The sequence below is a fragment of the Seriola aureovittata genome, chromosome 12, assembly GCF_021018895.1.
Source record: "Seriola aureovittata isolate HTS-2021-v1 ecotype China chromosome 12, ASM2101889v1, whole genome shotgun sequence".
Lineage (NCBI taxonomy): Eukaryota > Metazoa > Chordata > Actinopteri > Carangiformes > Carangidae > Seriola > Seriola aureovittata.
This window is the reverse complement of record NC_079375.1, coordinates 21,291,183-21,311,110: the sequence shown is the minus strand read 5'-3', so window position 1 is coordinate 21,311,110 and position 19,928 is coordinate 21,291,183.

The following is a 19,928-nucleotide window of genomic DNA, read 5'->3' as shown; positions in this document are numbered from 1 at the left end:
TGCAAGAGAAGTTATTGGGTCACATTTACAGCTAATCCCTTGCAATAGTTGCCAGTCGTCCTTCATGTCTTAAACATAATGGCTCATAGTGTAAACTCAGGTTTTGACATGGAGCATCTAGATGCACCATTAGTGTTTGTGATGGCTCGACCATTTCATTTGTGGAGGGCATGCAGCTCCAGTCAGACCCCCAGGTTCCCAGAAGGATGACACCCATGCAGTTGGGTCCACTGCAGCTTTTGAAGTTGCGTACACATTAAGTACAATTACATTACTGAAAGCAGCCCACATCTTTTCACAGGGCTTGCATGGCTGCCCTACACCTGGAATGGTTTTAAAGAACCATGCAGAGACACTAGCGTGGGTTGGAGACTGAGATTTTAAAGATCTAGAGAATTATTTATCGCAGAAAACTGCCGGTGTAGACCGTCTGTAAAGTGTCTCAGTGCACACATACCATTGTGAGTGTAGACAGGCTGGGAGCTGTCTCGTATCCTCATACCTCTCATAAAATGTAATTTAGCTTTAGCAGGCATGCAACAATTCCAACTCTGTCTCCTTGAAACTTTTATAAATTAAAAAAAAACTAAACTAAACTGCAACAACAAATGTAATTGCTGGCTCCATCATGTTCAGAGGAAACCTTTTTTTGAATGAATGAATGAATGGCAGTGTGCTCAACAGGAAGTGGTTGGGGTGGAACAAAAGCACTTTAAGGATAAGGTTAAGGTCAGGGAAGTCCTGTGGTTTTGGTTAAATATAATTAAACATGTGTCTGAAGTCACTGAATGTTTTCTATGTTAAACCAGATCAGGACCTTTCACTGACCTTGACCGTATTGCTGATAATGCTGCAGTCTTTACAATCAGATATTGTATTGCATATGTTTTTTTAAAGTTATTTTTTGGGGCATTTTTGCCTTTATTTTAGCCGCAGTGAGAGAGAGACAGGAAAGGGGGCTGCTGTGGTCAGGACTAAGCTTATTGGTGCACGCTCTACACGGTGAACCACTAAGGCACCCTGAGTACTGTATATGTTTTTGATGGAAAACAAATACGTTGTCTGTGAACATTTTACTGATGTGTTTAGTATAAAAGTATTTATGACTCGCCAAATACGTAAATCAACAACATGTCCTCCTGTTAATTAAAAGCGTAATCTGGTCACCGTGATGTTTCCTACAAACATATTTACTGTTGCAGTTGCAGAGAACCGTGATTTCTGGGAGACAGGGTTGAACAATTCACAGACAAAGCCAAAATGTTGACTCGGTTTTCTGCCTCTCACGTAATCATTTTGACACTTTTACAACGATGATTACACAGGAGTCAATTATAAGCCGCTATTTTTCTCTAAGACAAACTTTGCAGATCCTGCTGATATGAAACAAGAAAAAAATCCCACCCACTGCACATGAAAGAAGATTTTGAACCTGTTTCACAGAGTACAGCTCAATTCCCTCCACCAATATAAGATAGATGACATATCCTTAGTCATCTTGTTTGATGCAATGAAAATCTGAATTTGTCTGCGTAAGAATCTTTCTGTCACAGTGCCACATCAAAAACAGTCAGCTAATTAATTTGTCCCATTCGTACATTTATTCATTATTCGCTGAAAGCCAACACAGTCTGTGGGAATAATTTAAAGTAAATTATTGTCATGGTGATCCAGTTTTATTACACTCACGCCATTTGTTTTATTGCCATTCTAAGATTTATTTTCCTGCTGATGATTGAACTGGAAAGTTTATTAGTTGGAAAGCAGTGCATCATGGGCAATCACCCACACTGTATGCTGTGGACAGCTGGATGCACTGCACAAGCAGAGCGGAGATTTAGACGAACTCAGTGTATACGTTTGCTTCATGCCTCCTCCTGTGTATATGAATGTGAAAGTCATTTTCTTCGCCGTAATTGTTTGGGTTTGTTTTAATCAGCACAGTTACAGTTGATGGACCTCCAGCTTCCTCCTGCAGACAGACAGGAAGGTCCCGCTCACCGTTTCCCACCTAATTTACTGAACATAATTAATTATGGCGAAAAGAGAAGAAAAGAACGTGAATGGATGTTAAGTGAAAAAGCGGGTGCTGCGGGTTTTTTTTTTTTTAACCCTTCTCCCCATTTTTCCGGGCGACACTCGGATCACTGCTCACACAGGCGAGAAGAAAAAGAAGTGCAGCTTCCACCTCATTTACTGATCGCTGTAATTACACAATAACACCTTTTGACCCCTCTTTTATTTAAAGTGCCACACGCTTTTTTTGTTGATGCATTCTTTCAAATCACAACAGATGATAAAAGTCATATATCTTCATTCTTTCAACGCCGGCTTTTTTTTCACTCTGACAGCAAAATAGAAAAGCTTACTGGAAGAAAGATCTCATTTGCTGGGCCGGCTGAAATACGCTTACACACCAAAATCTCTTTTGTTGCAAAGAGACAAATAAGGAAAAGGTTGAGTAATTAGCCCTGATTAATTCTAACCTGCCTCTTAACTAATTATGTTGGATATTTAATTACACATGAACGCATGGCTTGTTCAATAATCAATTGCTTCTCTTGGCAGGATGCAGTCAAGTGATTTGAATGCTGGTGTGGCAACAATGTCTGAGAAAAGCTCTAGTTTTTACTGTGATGAGGATTATGAACGTCCCCTCTTTGACCAGAATGGAAGTAGAGAAAGCTGCATGTTACCTCTGCCCCTTTGCACCATCGTGTGCAAGCCGCGTACCCTCCAGCACAGCACTTTGACTACTATAGTCCACTGCTTGTGTTGTCCTCAGTGGTGAGTATTGGTGTGGAAGGGCGAACGATTCCTAACTAATGTGTTGTGGCCGGGAACCTGGCAGTGATGAATGGTGCTGGAGGCCCTTGCTGTGGTTTTAGGATTATCATGGTTGTAGCTGGAGGACTGGAGGGTTGAAGTGAGCAGAGCTGTACTCAAGCATGTGCTCACCCCACGAACCCTGTGTAAGTCCTCAAGGCTTTCCCTCAGCCCGTGTGTGATGGGCCGGACAAACGTGGCAACAAGCCAGGTTATCTTCACATGACTGTCAAGTAGCAGGATTGCTGGTCCGCGTCACCTGGAGGCAGTTTCATTATCATCAGGGCTCAGGGTGCGTTATGATGGCAAATGTGACTGATCTAGGTGTTACCTAACATAACTTTAAGTGATTATGAATTGGGGAGACAAGAAGAGTGCTTAACAGTTGAGGGAAGAACAGAGTCCAGGTCAAAAGGTGACTGTGTATCTCTGCCAAGATCCTTTCCTGCCAGTGGCAAGAAGCCTTTCGTCCACTGCCAAAGAGTCACGATGCGAATAACCTTGCTCTGTCTCTTCTTTTTATTTGAGCTCATTATCCTGACCCTTCTTTCACAGGATTTGTAAACTTAAGCAGTCCAATTAGAGAAGAACTTTTACTCTCCACAACTTCTTATACTCATAGATGAATAGTAATGGATATCAAGGGTTCCAAGGAAATACAGGTCATGCTCAGGGTTTCCTTAGAGGTTTTAGTTTAAATGCTGACATACAGGTAGTCTATGTTTAGACTTAATTACCTTTTCCAATTATAGGAACTTATCCAGTTTCAGCTACTGTGTTTACCTCCATTTTAATCATGTTCTCCTTTATGTCCCTGGGCTGTAGCTCAGCAGGTGTCTGCTCCCCTGGTAGTAACAACAAATTGCCCAAAAACCGTCAACGACCGGCTTCAAAGCTGCTACAACTTGTGTACATTTAGACTGAAAATCAAACATTGGATGTCACTATAGTGTCAATATTAGGAGTGGAGATGAGATTTTCATTTAATGCTATTGACCTGCTGCAGACTTCACCTCCCTCCCGGGAACACTGCGCTTGTCCTATTCGTTCACAGAATTTCCCCGAGGTCGGTAAGTTTGATAGTTGGACCCTGTTCAGTCTGTGTAGTGCTGATGCAGCAGAAATCCAAGCAAGAACAGTCTGTTTTTAAATAAGGATACATAATAATAATAATGAGCTCCATCATCTCAAAACATGTATATTGTAAGTATTAGTTGTTGGGCGACCACAAGTCTCCTTAACGTTCCTCAAGATGCAAAGCCAATTCTTCTGAAGGATACTTCCTGTTCTTTTCAGTCCAGACTCTCAATTAGTTGTTCAGTCAGGTTGAGACATGTGACTGTGAAGGCCGCACTCTATCATTCACGTCTCAAACCATTCAGTGCCCACTCATGCCCGCTGTGGAAGCACACAAGAGCATTTGTGTTTATTCATGTCGGTTTGTCACCGACCTGCATCTGATCATAGTCAGTGATGGAACACACTAAAGGAAAGTACTGGACTTAAATAAGAGCATTAAAGAGTATTTTCATCTTATTGTACTGTATTTAATACATCTACATTCCAGAGGGAAATACTGCGCTTTTAACACCACCACATTTATCTTACAGCTGTAGGTCCCCGTTACGTTATACATGAAGATTTAACAAACAAAACAGTTAATAAAACATGATGAATAACCCAACAGTGTCAAAAGAAGCTTTATCTTACACTGCTACATGCTTAATATGCTGCTCTATGTAATGGCATGTATAATAATAATAATAATAAGAAGAAGAAGGAAGTAAAATTTTAATGCAGAACTTTTACTTGCACTTGTAAAGGAGTGTTTAATGGAGTCATTTTAATACTTTTAGCGAAGTAAATGATTTCAATATTTCCTCCATGACTGAATCTAGTGGTTTGCACTTACTGATGAAAGCTTTGGAGCTTTCAGAGGTCTAGCTTACTGTCAAACAAACAACCTATATTGCATTTCAGCTTTCATCCGCCATTATGTCTAAGGTCTCTGCACAGCTACGTTTCTGCTGCTGAGTCACTTCTATGGCCAAAAAATGCTCTTACCTCTGACCACATGTCCTGATTTTACCTCAGACAGTGCACAACACATACCATGAGTGAAACGCATACCACGGTGTATTAACTCTTTGGTGGTAATGTTGGTCGGTCGACCACTTTGGTCCGGACTGAAAATTCTTCAAACTATTGGATGGATTGTCATTAAATTTCAATCAGACGTTCATGACTTCCAGATGGTGTACTTTAAAGACTTCACTGATCCCTTGACGTTTCCTCTAGTGCCAGGGGGGTTAGCTTTTTTTTTTTTGTCAAACGTCTCAAAAAGAACAGGATGGATTTGACTGAAGTCTCTTAATAACTGTGGGATTGCTGTGAAATATGCTACAGATATTAAAGGTCCCTGGAGGATATATTCTAGAGGATCAATTACCATCATGTCTTAGCTGCATGTTGAGTTTAGTTCTAATTAGTAAATGTTCTCAGTCGTTTGTCCCCCACTTAGAGCCTTTAATTTTGTCTTTGTCACTACTCTTTCTTTAGTGCACAATAAAATAATTCATTTGGAGATATTTTTAATTTAACAGCCAGATGTAATTTGTAGTGGTGACAGCCCCGTGCAGATGAAGCTATTTTTGTTTAGTCAGAATATAGAAGGTGAATGCAGCAGAGGACTCTGTGCTGCACTTCACCTGCTCTGTCTAATATCTAATTTAATCAGGATCTGAAGCTAATCACCGCTAACCGAAGCTACGCGCTCATCCTGTGCACAGCGGCAGCGTTAACACTTCCTCATAATGAAGTATTGACTTGAAGGAAATAATTCATATATGTGATTTGTCCATGCTTGGGGCAAAGTCATCCTCCCTCTTCATGACCTCCTCATATCAAAGTGAACTCACAGGTAGACAAACCTTTTATTATACTGCATCATTAGCCTCTTAATGGATTTGTGTCTTTGCTCCTGAATCGATTTGTGGGAAATTGTGTAATTGTCTTTATACTTTTTTCTTTTAGATGTTTCTATTACTGCAGCATTGAACCATGTGGTATCTTTATCCAGGTCAAAGAATGATTTATAACCAGGTAAAAAGCGAGATTAGGTCGTGGACAAGGCGTCAGTGGTGTGGCATTTATCAGGACGCTGGTGTCCATTACAAGGGAGGACAAAACTGTATAAACATTAGCTTATCTATGACAAAGAATGGACACGAAATGATGTAGCCAAACAATTTTCATTCACCTGTGCAGGTCAAATGGAGCATTAGGCAGATTTATCTTCTTTTTTTCTTTTTTTTTTAAAGGTCCAAACCTGCCATCAGAGGAGGGGGGTGGGGGGGGCTGGAGAAAGAAGGATGATGCAGATCCCAGATGTCTGATATGAAGATGAAGACTTTCTTCTCTATCATCTCTGAAATAATGAAACGTGTGATGCTCTCCTCGACCCCAAACCGGACAAAATTGTTAACAAAAAGAACCTCCACATTTAAGATTTTTCTTCTATCTCTTACACTTGCTGTCCAGCTGGCTGATGTGGTGATCCGGTTCAGTGTCCTGAATTAAAGCCAGCCAGGCAGGGTGTCGAGAACCCATGGGCTCCTCTGACATGTTGTGTAAGTAGCCAAGGCCTTTGATGGATGACTCTTATTTTCTTGTCAACCTCAGACTACTTTTATGTTTATCTTGATACCTTCTTGATGGGCTTTCATTTATCCAGTACAGACTGGACAGGACAGGAAGGGGGGGGGGGGGGGGGGGGGGGGTGAGAGCGAGAGAGTCAATCAAAGGCAGACGCAGCTAGACAACGGGAAAGTGACGCGAGGAAAAGTCCTGCAGTAACTAAAATAAACATTAACTGTTACAGGTCTCAGAAATGAAAGCACTACGTGTGAATTAAGTGCCATTTTCACCTCCCCTGACCTTCATTTGACTCGGGCATCAAGCATCTCATTTACCTTCATAGTTGGAAGCCCTGCAGGCCAGAGATGTGAATATGGTTCACACGTCTCCTCTGTGTAGTCATTACTGGTTCACATTTGGGCAGCACGCACAGTTGGAGAAGCGCTCATTTTCTCCAAGTAATTCTGCAGTATTCATTTGGGCCCTGTGGTTGTTAGTTACTTGATGAGCAGCACTCCCCCCCGCATCACCCAGGGGAAATTTAACCACCTCACATTGATTTTCAAGTCCTTCCATCAACTGACTTGAGAAAAAATATCTGGAGCATCCTTGTGAGAGCTCCCCAAAACACAGTGTGTGTGTGTGTGTGTTTTTTTCCACTGTTTTGGTGTCTGACATAGTTTGACCTGCAGAAATACTCTGAGTGACGACTGTTAAACTAGTTTTGATTCCAATTTGTAAGTCCAACTGAGGGGCTACAGGTTTTTTTTACTTCCCTAGTGTGCAATCAAAAACTCAGTGGATCACTGTATATTTTCTTCACCATCTCTGTATTTACTTTATTAATAAAATACAAGATACAATGTTATGATTCATTGTGTTGGTCTACCATTCTCTTAATAACTAACCATTTACAGTAATAATAAGTAAAATTTTAAAGGAGCATTTGGCTGCTTTGGGCTCATTTGTTGTCGTTGCCATGTGCAGACACAGATTCTGGCCATTAAATGAAGAATAAAAAGAAAATCATTTGTATGCAAATAAAGCTAAACATTATTCAGATATATAGTGCAGCCCCCATTTTGTGGACAATTCTCCTTTCAAACTTAACATTAACATTAATGTCCAACCTCCCTGATGATTGCAGTGATTGTTTTGTCATCTACGTTGGGCAGCGTTTGTTGTTACTGTGACATTAGAAGAAAGAGCATCCTGAACAAATCTCATCAGCTCAGTGAGAAACACTGAAATTGCCAAATTAGAAGAAGAAGTCTCTACACAGGAGACGTAACGTGAGCGGCATATCTTCAGCGCAGCAGCAGCAGCTTCGGTCCTCCATCTGTGTCCACATGCTGCGTTCAAGCGCCGTACTGACAGCCCTGCTTCCTAGAAATTATGTTTGTATACAATACATTGCAAAGGAAAATGATGTGGGACAGAATTAGCTGTTCTAATAAAATAATGAGGAAATATTGTTACAATATCCACTACAGCATTATTGAACTCTGATGTGTTTATGTTTAGACACTCACAGCACTTGGTTAAGGTCAGGGAAAGGTCGGGGTTTAATACAAGAAGTTAACAGTGACTTCAGACACAACATGTTTATTTACATTATAATCAGAACCACCGTCTTTTCCTCACCTTATAAAGTACTTTGTTTCCTAAATCTAACCTCAGGCGGGACTGTAAACGTGAACTCATTCATTCATTCAAAAAAAATGAAAAGCTTCTTCTGAACATGAGCGGTTATGTTGCCACCACAACGTAACTGGGGAAACAGTTACAGTAGTGTATGAACATGATTTCTAGGACACAGCGTTGGTGATGAAATGTAGGTCACTCGCCCCTTCACTGTCAACCAGTCCTTCAACCTCAACAACCACACAGGCCGTGTTTTTCAACCCTCTGATACAACACATAGGATGGTGGCAGGTTTAATAGACCTTGGTTGTCATGTTTACAGTCATAAACACGCGGACTGTACCGACAGCGTACCTACCTCTGTCGCCATTATACTATACATGTATAGATATAGATATATCTTTATCTATATCTATATATATATATATATATATATGTGTGTGTGTGTGTACATATATCTATATATATATATATAAAATGATCATGGCCTGTTTTGGGTTAAAATAAGTACTTCCTCAACATTACAAACATAGTTACCTTTGTCGAACGGTCATGGGGAATAGAAACATCATAAGCTGCTTCTTTCACATGGGGAGTGAACTCCGCTCTCCTGTGTCATATGCCCGTTAACCCTTCCATCCTCCCCAACCTCCTCCTAAAGCGGACTTTGTCACTCTTCATATTACATCACTGCACTTTCCCCTCTGCTCCTGTTATGATTACTCCGGCCACTAGATGTCTCCTAACAACAAAACGTAACTATGGGTGATAATAACCTGCTGCGGAAACGACCTACGTACGCGCTCAGTTATTGCACAGGGGCAGTCTCTTCACTGTACTTACAGTATATGTATAACATGGAAGAAAGACATTGCCCTGATAACCCTGATGACATCATCATGGTTATTTATTCAAACTTTGGAAAGATTGTTGTAGAACCATAGAGGAAATTAAGCAACTTTCTTCACAGACTGACTGGTTTCCCTCATGAGAGGTAAACCAAACTTCATGTGTAAACTCGCCCCCTTTAACGGTTTTATTTAATGAGCTAGTAGTGATGCTTTATTCAACAGTGTCTGACGCCTCTAGCAATATCGTGTTTATTTCAAAGTGTGCAAAGACCCCTTAGGGGGATACTACACTTTAAATCCATTTTGATTGGACATTACCAGGACACACAAAGACCAGATCTGACCCTGAGGACGGCACCAAACTGCTTCAAGATTATAACATTTCTCGCTAAATGACAACCTGACCACTGCCTGTCTCTTACAACAGCTCCCCTGAGTATGTTTTGTCGAACTCATAAAACTGGATCAGTAACAGATAATAGAAAAAACAGTATGAGACTTAAAAAGATCTGTAATATAAAGGTGTTTAATTTCCCAAATTAATTAAGTGTAAATATCCCTGATGCAGCGTTTATGTGTAGTCTGAGAAAATGAAAAAATCCCTACATTTAGGACGCACTTCAAGCACAGTTCATCTCCTTTCTTTGTGATTCTTTTAGTAATATTGAAAAGCAAAATGTAAGAAAACAGCAGCGCACAGATGTGGGATGCTTTGTTCTCTCACACAGGAGACTGACATCAACTATACTGCGTACAGAGACAGTGACCGATGTAAATGCACACTTGTCACCATGAAAAAAAAAAAGGCAAATCATCAAATGTTCAAGTTCACCGATATTACACTGAAGTCCCTACATAAACAAAATTCATGCTTTACAGGATTGTTGTTTTCTACCGAGCTCAGCTTCTGCTGTTCTAATCAACACGGTACGTGAATCCGGCGTCTGGTCTCTCGACAGATGAATCTTTTTTGATAAACTGTGCTGTAATACTGTATGTATCCACTTAACTTTCTCACAGTTTAATAGTGTATATGATTTAAAGTTTCGCTCCAGACATGTTTTAAACTATGTAAAGATATGATGAATATTTTATTGAACACAGTTTTCCCACATAACACAAAGCAACCCTCTGCTTATTCCCTCATTGAGAAATTATGGATTAGGCCTCAAGCTCTGCCCACCAGCGCTGCTCGCACTAGGTTGACAGGTGAGAGAGCAGCGCTGTAGCGCTACTGAGATTTTTGGTTTTCTCCTGTAAAAATAAGTCTACACTACCTGCCCAGCACCAAATGGCAGACAGGCGAAGTTAAGCAAAATGAAAAGTGGCTAGCTGGTGAATATAGTGGAGCATTTTAACAAGTATTGAGACAGATTTTTCCCTCAGGAGGTGATTGAGAGCGAAACACGGTGAGAAAGAGAGAGAATAATGTCCTTACATCAGTCAGCTGGCAAAGAAAAAACGAGACTCCGAATGAAAGTGCCTCCTGGAAATGTAAATAAGCAACTGTTTGCTAAAAGGTTTTATATGGGTAACACTCCTTTCACTTAAAGTAGTCATGACATCCATTGTTAATGTAAAAACACTGAGTAATACAGCTTTAACTCCACTCAGCTCATTTAGCACACATGAGTACTGCATCAGTCTTAATATGAAGATATTTCTCATGCAGACACTAGTCTTTGTTTTTCAAGCCTGCACGTCATTAATAAATGCCAGAAAGAAAAGCCAGACAGCTTTTTTTGTTCTTTAATTTATCAAAGATTGAATGACTGTCTACATAGAAGCAGAAGAATTATTTACGACCAAATAAAATGTCAATGGATATTTGACGTCAAAGCTACTGCATAAACTCCATCAGCCAAGAATGAAGTGAAAGAAAAGAACACAAACACAATCTAATCTTTATTTATTAGACAACCTACAGTAGATTTAGATGGATTCTCTTCTTGTACTATCATAACACGTCATATGAAATGATTGCAAACACAAGTAAACCAAGGCAATGTTGACAAAATTGTGTGTGTCACTCAACACAGACAAATGTTGAAATAAACTGCATTTTATCGCAATTATTAATGGTAGCAGGGTAATGTAGTCCTTGGAAGGTCCTGATAAGAGCAGAGGTGCAGAGTGTATGTAACTCTGTAGGTGTATATATCTTTGTTTACAGTCAGGTCTGTACAGGTGGAAGGACATGTGATTCATGTCTTGAAGCGGTGAGAACAAACAGCTGTGACATCTAAAACAACACTGCCGTCCTCACCCAGTCGCAGCTCGCCCTCATCTGCCAGGCAGCCGGCATATAAATCCCAGGAAACTGCCTCCTCCTGACACCCATGTGCTCATCAGCTGCAGGATCTATGAGCTTCGCACATCCAGAGAGGCCTTCACTAACAGCCAGGGCCCACAGCCATTATTCCCCTGGCACGGGCTGCGTTTCAAAGGCAGCAGCAAATCTGATGGAGGTTGGCTGTTGAGTCACACTGCCTCTCAGGTTGTTTCAGTTCAATGGGGCTTTGAAGGTCACATTGCTAGTGTTTCATAAAACAACAGTATGGAGTCTCTGTGTAATATATGGGGACTAAAACATTTAATAGCAACTTTAGTATATAACACAGAGGACTGAAAAAGTAAAGGAGAACAGCCACGGTACGATCAGTTCAGCAGTTCTAAATGAACAGCATTGGTTTTTAGAGTTCAATTTTCAAGGCACAGGCTGCAGACATCAGAGCTTAATATCTTTTGATGCTTTGTTGCTGCCCAGCAGCAAATACCTTCCTCAGACAAGGACGGTATCAGACTTTGACAAATTACACAGCGACACAATATTTCATCCAGGCATTCTCTGTCATTTCCTGTTGTGACGCTGACTCCACACAAGTTACAAACTGTAGGCACAGAGCTGTGTATTTTATCAAAATAGCTTTGACTATAAAGTGTAACAGTATGTAATTTTACACCTACTGTATCCATCTATCTATCTATCTATCTATCTATCTATCTATCTATCTATCTATCTATCTATCTATCTATCTATCTATCTATCTATCTATCTATCTATCTCACTCGCTCGTTCACTAGCTATCTTGCTATCTTCCTATCACTAACTAGATTGCAAGCTAGCTGAGGATGAAAGTCAGCTGATGAAAACTAAAATAAAACTTCTTTTTTTTTATTAAAAAATAAAACCAACCTTTCATGATTTATTTTCTTTACCTATTTATTTCTCTTCAGGAAACAGGTCATGAACAGGTCACACATCCATCACAGGGCTAATACAGGTAGACAGACAATCACTCACACTCAGATTCATACCTATGGGCAGTTTCAAGGCTGTCTGCTCGTCTTGGGAGGAAAGTGAAGTGGAGCACATGGAGGAGAACATACAAACTCCACAGAGCAGGGCAGTAGCTGAGAGGAGACGCTCATACTGTGAGGTGTCAGTACTAATCACTGTGTAACGGCGATACACTGCTGCCCCTTTCTAGCTCTTTTTGTGTAAACTGACTTTCCTATTGTCAGATAAAAATTAACATGCAATGCATTCTGTGTACTTTCTATCAGTGCTGAATGTGCTGAAGCTCAGGTTCAAAGTTGATTTAGAATTTATTTTCTCTTTATATTCCAGCCTCATCTCACCTATGACATGTAAAAGAACTCCGTGGCCTTGAATCTCTCTGCCAATCACCACAGCCTTCAGTGACTGTCTTTGAGAGTAAAAAGACACCATTAATCTCACGTCTCACCTGTCAGACTCACAGAGGGCTGTTTGTGATGCAGGCTATATGACTAACACACTCTCCCTGTCTCCAAGGACACACATTGTTACTCCTGCAGCTCCGTCTTGTCCCCCTGCATTAGGACACAAGCTTTAATATTACCGCTCAACAGTTCCTCAACACATTACAACATTAAACTGTGCACTTAAGTTTATTTAGGGAGTAACAAACAGACACCTCTCAGTGGGTTTCTTGAATCCTCCAAAGGACCTACACTGAACAAAGACAAGTTGCAGAACTAATGTAGTTAATATATTATATATATATATAGTTTTAAGAGCAGTATTAACTTCAAAATATTACACTTCCACAGGGATTAGATAGTGGGGGAAATCAAAGAATACCAAGGGTTTCTTGATAACAGTGACAGGTTTCCAGGACCACGTAGCCTGAGGCATCACCAGAAACAAAGACTGAATCCTTACACTTATGATTAAATTGAATATTTTGGGTATCCTTGCATGAATAGACCCCCAAGAGACTCTGATGGCTCCCGGTTAAGTGTAGTTTGGTGCTGTGATTCATTGCAAGGTTGTTTATGATGATTATGCACTACCGAAGATGTTTTGAGGTGGGTCCTGCATTATCTAATCTCTAGGCTGGATCTAGTTTACTGTAACACCGAAATCAAATTTTGACACGTCCACATTGGTTTACATGCACAACCAGAGTGAGCGGTGCTTCTGTATTTTCAGACAGATTTTGCTTGTAATTTTCATGGACAGAAACTGGAGGTGCAATCAAGGTGTGAAGAGTGTCTGGTGTGGGATCCTTAGGGTTGCATTTCTGTTTTGTTTTCTTATGGGTGATGTGCTTCTGTTGGCTCAGCTGGCTCTTCAGATGTGCCCTCCTTTGTCCACTTGAAGGGTTTGCAGCAGAGAAGCTGTGGGCAGATGAAGGTCACTATACCTTGAAGTCTGAGGCCAAGTACCCTGGGACCTTGTTCAAGTATACTGGGGTAAAGAGGCACCTGAGCCTGAAGGTGAAGCTCTCAATTTACGTTCCAAATTTCACCTGTGGTCATAGACTTAGGCAGTGAATGACAGAATGAGACTGCCAATGCATGCGGCCAAAATGAGTTTCCATTGCCGGGTGTCTGCGGTTGTCCTTGGAGACAACGACAGACATCAAAAAGGAGCTGTCATGAGGACACATTTGGCCTCCCTGTCCACCAGTCTTTCATAGCCATCCTCACTTCTCCCATGACCTTCCATTTCCTTGAAGCTTCTCAGTCCTTGCCAGTCTTAACTCATCCACCTCAGACTTTCCGACCAGTACAAGGCACCTGACTCCAACATCCATTCGCTCCCCATTCCCCAGTTGCCCCCATTGTATGTATAGCAGCCCCTTTCCACCTTCTCTTTGCCAGTTCGTCAATGTCGCTTAAGTCTCAAGACTGTTATTACACTCTAGCCATCTTGCCTGTAGACTGTACCTGTTTCCTGTTGAAGCCGCCTATACCTGTGCATGTGGGTCATCAATCCTGTGCTCTGTACTTCAATTCTGACAAGGTGTAAGTAATTTGAAGTAACTGCTGCTCCCTCGCATCGAAAAGAAGTCACGTGAGGTGTTTCAGGCACCTCATAGGGACGTGTACCGCATGCTTCCCTGTGGAGGTGATGAAGGCATGTCCAGCTGGGAGGAGACCACAGGTTAGAGCCAGATTACACTGGAAGGATTATATGTAACAGCTGACCTGGGAGCAACTTGAGATCTGCCAGGAAGAGCTGGGGGACATGGCTTGGGAGAAGGATGTCAAGGTTTCCCTGGTCTAGCCTACAGCTACTGCGATCTGGACCCAATTAAGTGGTGGAAGATGGATGGATGGATGGGTGGGTGGATGGATATTTTAGTTGAACTTTTGCTTACATGGTCCACATTCCAAAATTAATATGTGCTTAATCAAATTAACATAAACCAAATGAATACACAATAAAAACCTGGAGGCAGGTGGTATTACTGGTCACTCTCTCAGCCTTAAGGCAAAATATAATGAAGCTGTCATGTGCAGTCCTCTGTGGCACTCTGTACACGGTCACGTTCAAGTACCCGTCAAATAAAGACAATGCACAGAGAATGGGATGAACATGTGGTCAACACAGGACCACGACTCAGTTTTGCCCCAGGGCCCACTAGCGGGTTAATCCACAATACATTACAAAAAATTGAACAGAAACATCCGCTCTTCCCTTCTTTCTACTCTGTGTGTTCACAGTATCCATGTAAGGCACCAGTCACGACCAGAGCTGTGTGTCTCAGAACACAGAAAAACAGAAATAGACTTTTTTACTCTGGCGTTCAAAGAAATCCTGCAGATAATTGAACAGGCTCACCAAATAATGACCTCCCTGTACAAATGTGTTTACTGTCTTCTGTGCTTTCCTTACTTAAAGCCACTAATGAGATTATGTCTATCAAAACTAGCGCATGGAATACCACGGTTATTATAGCGCACATCTCTTTAGGCTTTAAATCAAATCGATAATGTGTGCTGGAGAGACAAGGCTTACTCCAAAGTTTCACCTTGTATTCTGAAATGTTGGGCTTTTTTTTTTTCTCTCACTCTGTATTGCTTGTTCCTGACAGAGGGTCAACTGAGGGCAAAGAAGGATTACTGTTGAACCTGCACATCCTGCTAACCACCTGTTCTAAAACATTCCCTCTAAGAGACAATATAGGACCAGAATGAGCAAGCTGTTTAGCAGCTGCCCTGCAGCTCCACTTTCATTTAATCTCGGCTCCCCAACACACCATTATAGTATTAAACTTCAGATCTACAGCGGTCTAAAAAATCCTAATCGGCACAAATCTAAACTGAATATTTAATTTTTAATCCATGTGTTTATATGTGTATTCATTTTAGCATTTCATTAAAGCTGCTATAAAAAGAATTTGAATTCAGCATTGTGTTTATCTTATCTTGACAGGCTGATATTGATCTTACAGCACACTACATGCATTGGCAAAACTAATATAAAATGGATGTATTATTTATTAAAAGATGATTGAGGTACTTTAAAAGTTGTTGTGGCCTTGTTTTTTTTGCTCAAACCCTAGCACTAGTATGCAGTATAGACTGGGAGAGGTAATTTCGGGAGCTGAATGGGGTTTTTAGTTTGATTTCTGCTTTCAGCTTGTGGGGATTTGGGAGTTTGTTTGGTAGCCAAGTGTTCGTATACTTTTGGACCACATTTTTATGTCTGAAGATAAAGTTTCAAATTATTAGTTTGTCCTTTCTTGAGTTGAAAGTGTATTGGACAAATTAATTTGGAGTTAGAAAATGTGTCTGACGGCAATACAGAGTAGAGAATGTCTAGACTGAATATTTACCATCTACACTCATCATAGGGGAGAGAGTGATGATGAGAGATTTTAGCCTAAGGGGATTAAAGGTTGAAGAGTTGAATGCCAAATGAATTTACAAGCTTGAAAGCCACCTACAAATACAAACAGGTGCAGTTTTACTGAAGTCATGAATTGATGCAAACACAGATCTGCACGAGATGAAGATCTTTTAGCTCGGGTGTAAATTCTGCACCTTCACTGACTGTCTGTGGTTAGTTAGCTGCAGATTATATATTTACAACTGTTCTCCTGAACACACCATTAGAATCAGAGCTAGTGCAGTTGTAAATTGGAGTAGAGATGAGGCAGACAAGGTGCTTTGATACTAAGCAGCAGTAGAGTTTGAACAATGAAGCAAAAGAGTGAGTCAAGCACTGACAGCTTAAACAGCCTCTGTTTTTTGCAAAGAGCATATTGGGAATATGTTTAAGTCAAAGGAGAAACTGCAAGTGCAGGTTGTGAGGAAGACTAATTTTTCTTTATAGACAGTAGAAAAAGGACAGGAAACAAGGGATAAAAAAGAGTAACATACTTGAACCAGCCAGACTTGAACCAAAGGTGTTTTGCTCTTCATAGCAGGCATTTTGATTGTCAGGCCATGAAGATGCCCCAGGACGACAAAGTTTCAAAGGTTCCTCAGAGGACAGTAAAGAAGTTCTCCGTTACATTATGAGTGACAAAACATACAAATACTTTTCAATCAAATCAGTTTCAAAAGTTTCAAAAGAAACAAGGAGTGGCTCGCCTGGTAGAGCATTAGCCTAGCCCTAATCGCCGTAGCCAGAGTGAACTGAATTTTAGACATTTTTGCAAATTCATTTTATTTTTTAAGCACTTCTGGCAGCAATTACAGCCTTGAGTCTTCATTTCAAATTTCTAAAATTCTGTTTTCGCTTTGTCATTATGGGGTATTGAGCGTAGATTGATGAGGGAACAAAATGTGAAGGGGTCTGAATGCTTTGTGAATACACTGCAACTCAATGGCAAACAGACATAACATCTCCCTATGCTCTTTAACCAGAGCATTCAGTGAGAGGACATCATGGGTGAAAAACCTGTACCCAAGCAAATCGCCTCTCTAAACAAATTGAGAGAGGAGACAAACCACACACATTTACACAAAAGAAAACATTGAGGAGATGGATGCTGAATGTGAATAGAAAGACAACCATCTGGCTTGAACAGACAAATTAGAAGAATAGAAAACACAAAACTAAGGAGCTGAATAAACAAAGAAAAACAGGAGACAAAAAGCAAAACGGCGAGTGGTAGAACGGCAGCAGTGAAGACATTTATTACCATCATTCACCACCAGCATGAATAGTAAATCAACTCAGTCACTCAAGAAAGACTGGAATAAAAACTATAATTAACAATACAGTCAGCTACTTGAAGACAACTATGGATCAACACACATGCAACTGATGATTTCTGAGATACTTATTTTACATCCAACATCTCACATGACAGCCGTGTCCCAGCAGGTGTCTTCAAAACCTTTCAACAGGCTGACAGAAATAAGACAGCAAGCAGAAGGTGTTCTCTTCCATTCATGTTTTACAGCAATGAAAAGCAATTTCAACACAGATTTGAAAATCTCTGGAGCTACATAATTCATCTCAATGTGAATCCTAAATTCATTTTTGTCAACGTGATGCAAGTTTTACAATAGCATCAATCAAAACATTTCACTCCCCTCTGTTTTATTGTTATTTAATGGCGCCAGAGTTGAGTGTTTCATATAAAGAGTGATTATGATTCTGTGTCGGAGCAATGTGAGGGAAAAATGAAGAAACCAGCCAACATCATTTTACCTATGCGTTCAGCTGGTGAAAAATAAACTATTTGATTTCTTATTTCTTATTTATATTGTTGTCAAATAAGATGACCGATTTCAGAGACAACCCTTCTTTCTTTGTTGCCGTGGCTTTTTGGCATTTTCCATGTGACCTGCAGTGTGTGTTAAATGTGGAAACTAAGAAGAAATATGTTAATCACTAGAACTAGGAATTCATTTGTAATTAGTTGATGATGTCTCGCCCTCACTTCCTCTCTTGAGGTTAGGAGGTGAAAGGTCCAGTAAAGTTTTGATACACACTCTTGTGTACAAAATGTTTTTTTTCCCCTATTTTTCTAGTTGAACCTGCAGCTCAATTAGCATTAAATCTTCATTATATGCCAGTGTCAGCCAAGAATATGTACTGTTCATAGACACTCATATTGGAGGGTTGTACAGTAAATAACCAGAGAGAGACTTTAATTGGTTCATTCTTGACCTTGGAAATGTCTGAGATGAGATGTTGTATTCCGTAGGGCCACCATTCACTCCGACCACCTTCATACAACTTGCATGCTTTACAAACACATAGTACCTCCTTGCTTTGGAAAATAATGAGAATCACATTCACATTTAATGATGTATTTGCCGAAAGAAATAAGAGCATTTCATATATATGAAACATCTGGAAAACAGGGTTGCAACACGAAAACCGAGCAAATACCATCAGCTGTTGAAGTTCAACAGCTCCATAAAAAGCCAGTAAGTGGACCTTGAGTTAGACTCATTTTGTCAAATTTACAGTGATTGTCTAAATTCTCATATTTACTGTCTTTTGTTTAAGTAGGTGCAGTGTGATCTGATAGTAACATTTGCTTTGGGACCCTGGGCAAGTAAATATTTGAGGTATTACATTAGCGAGAAACAGAGAAATTAATCAAGTTAGAAAAAGCACACATTTGTTGACTATTATTAAACTAAAATAATTCTCCCTTGTCACACTTTTTCGTGGCCTACAATTGGTGGAAGAGCTTGAGGGAGAAACTGAAAGAACAAAGAAAGGAAAGCCTGCAGGAGATCCGCAGATCATTGACTAAGTGGAAGAGAGTGAGAAATCAGAGTCAGTAAGCATGAAATACCTCTCTTGCTAAACATTGCTGAGATGTTGGCAAGGATGAGAGCAAATAAAAAACTTGACATAGCAGCTCGGCAGTCACTCAGGATTTCGACGAGGCAAGTGGAGGGCCACAGTGTGCTGACGCCTGGCAGTTCTCCTGTCATCTAAGCTGAACCTCCTGAGCCAACCGAGAGGCAGACATTGAGATTTATTTTCTGATCATCACAGATGGAGGAAACAATACAGCTCCTATTTGATTCCTTGGCATGAAAACATCAACAGAGAATTCACAGGAACTTCAGCTTTGGCCATCCCTGCGTTTTTACAGTTTGCCTCATATCCAGCTCCCTCCCTCCCTCAGTCCCGGTCCTGCCAGCTTAACGCTGGGTAAGGAATATCAAAATGGCTGATTGGAGATTTTAAGAGGTTTTGTGGGAGTTTGAGTGTGTGTGTGAATGTGTTTTGTACGTATGGGTGAGTGGGGCTCTTCCTCTGGAGTAAAGCATTGGAGAGCTGTCACCGGCATGATGGATGGCTCGGTAACGTATGTCGATCTAGCAGCAATGGCCAGCCGTTACTCATTTCAACTGACTAGTCTGCATTCTGCAGGAGAATCTAAGGAGGTGAAGCAGGAGCGGGAGAGGGAGGAGCAGGCAGAGCAAGAGGAGGTTGCTGGAAAAGGTGACAAAGCACAGTCCATCCATTTTTTCCATTCACTCCCCAATGAATCTATCTATCTACAGCAACAGAGACAGGCTTGGAAAGAAATCAATGGGATGGAGATTTGACTGATGAGGAAGGGAGCGAAATGCTTAGGTGGTGAGTACTGCAAACCCCAAGTTCATGATCTGGGATTGATCATATCAGGTCAGGGGTTAACACTGGAAACAATTAGCCAGGTATCATCAATTACATGTAGATTATGTCAGCAGAAACAAGTCTGTCTGTGT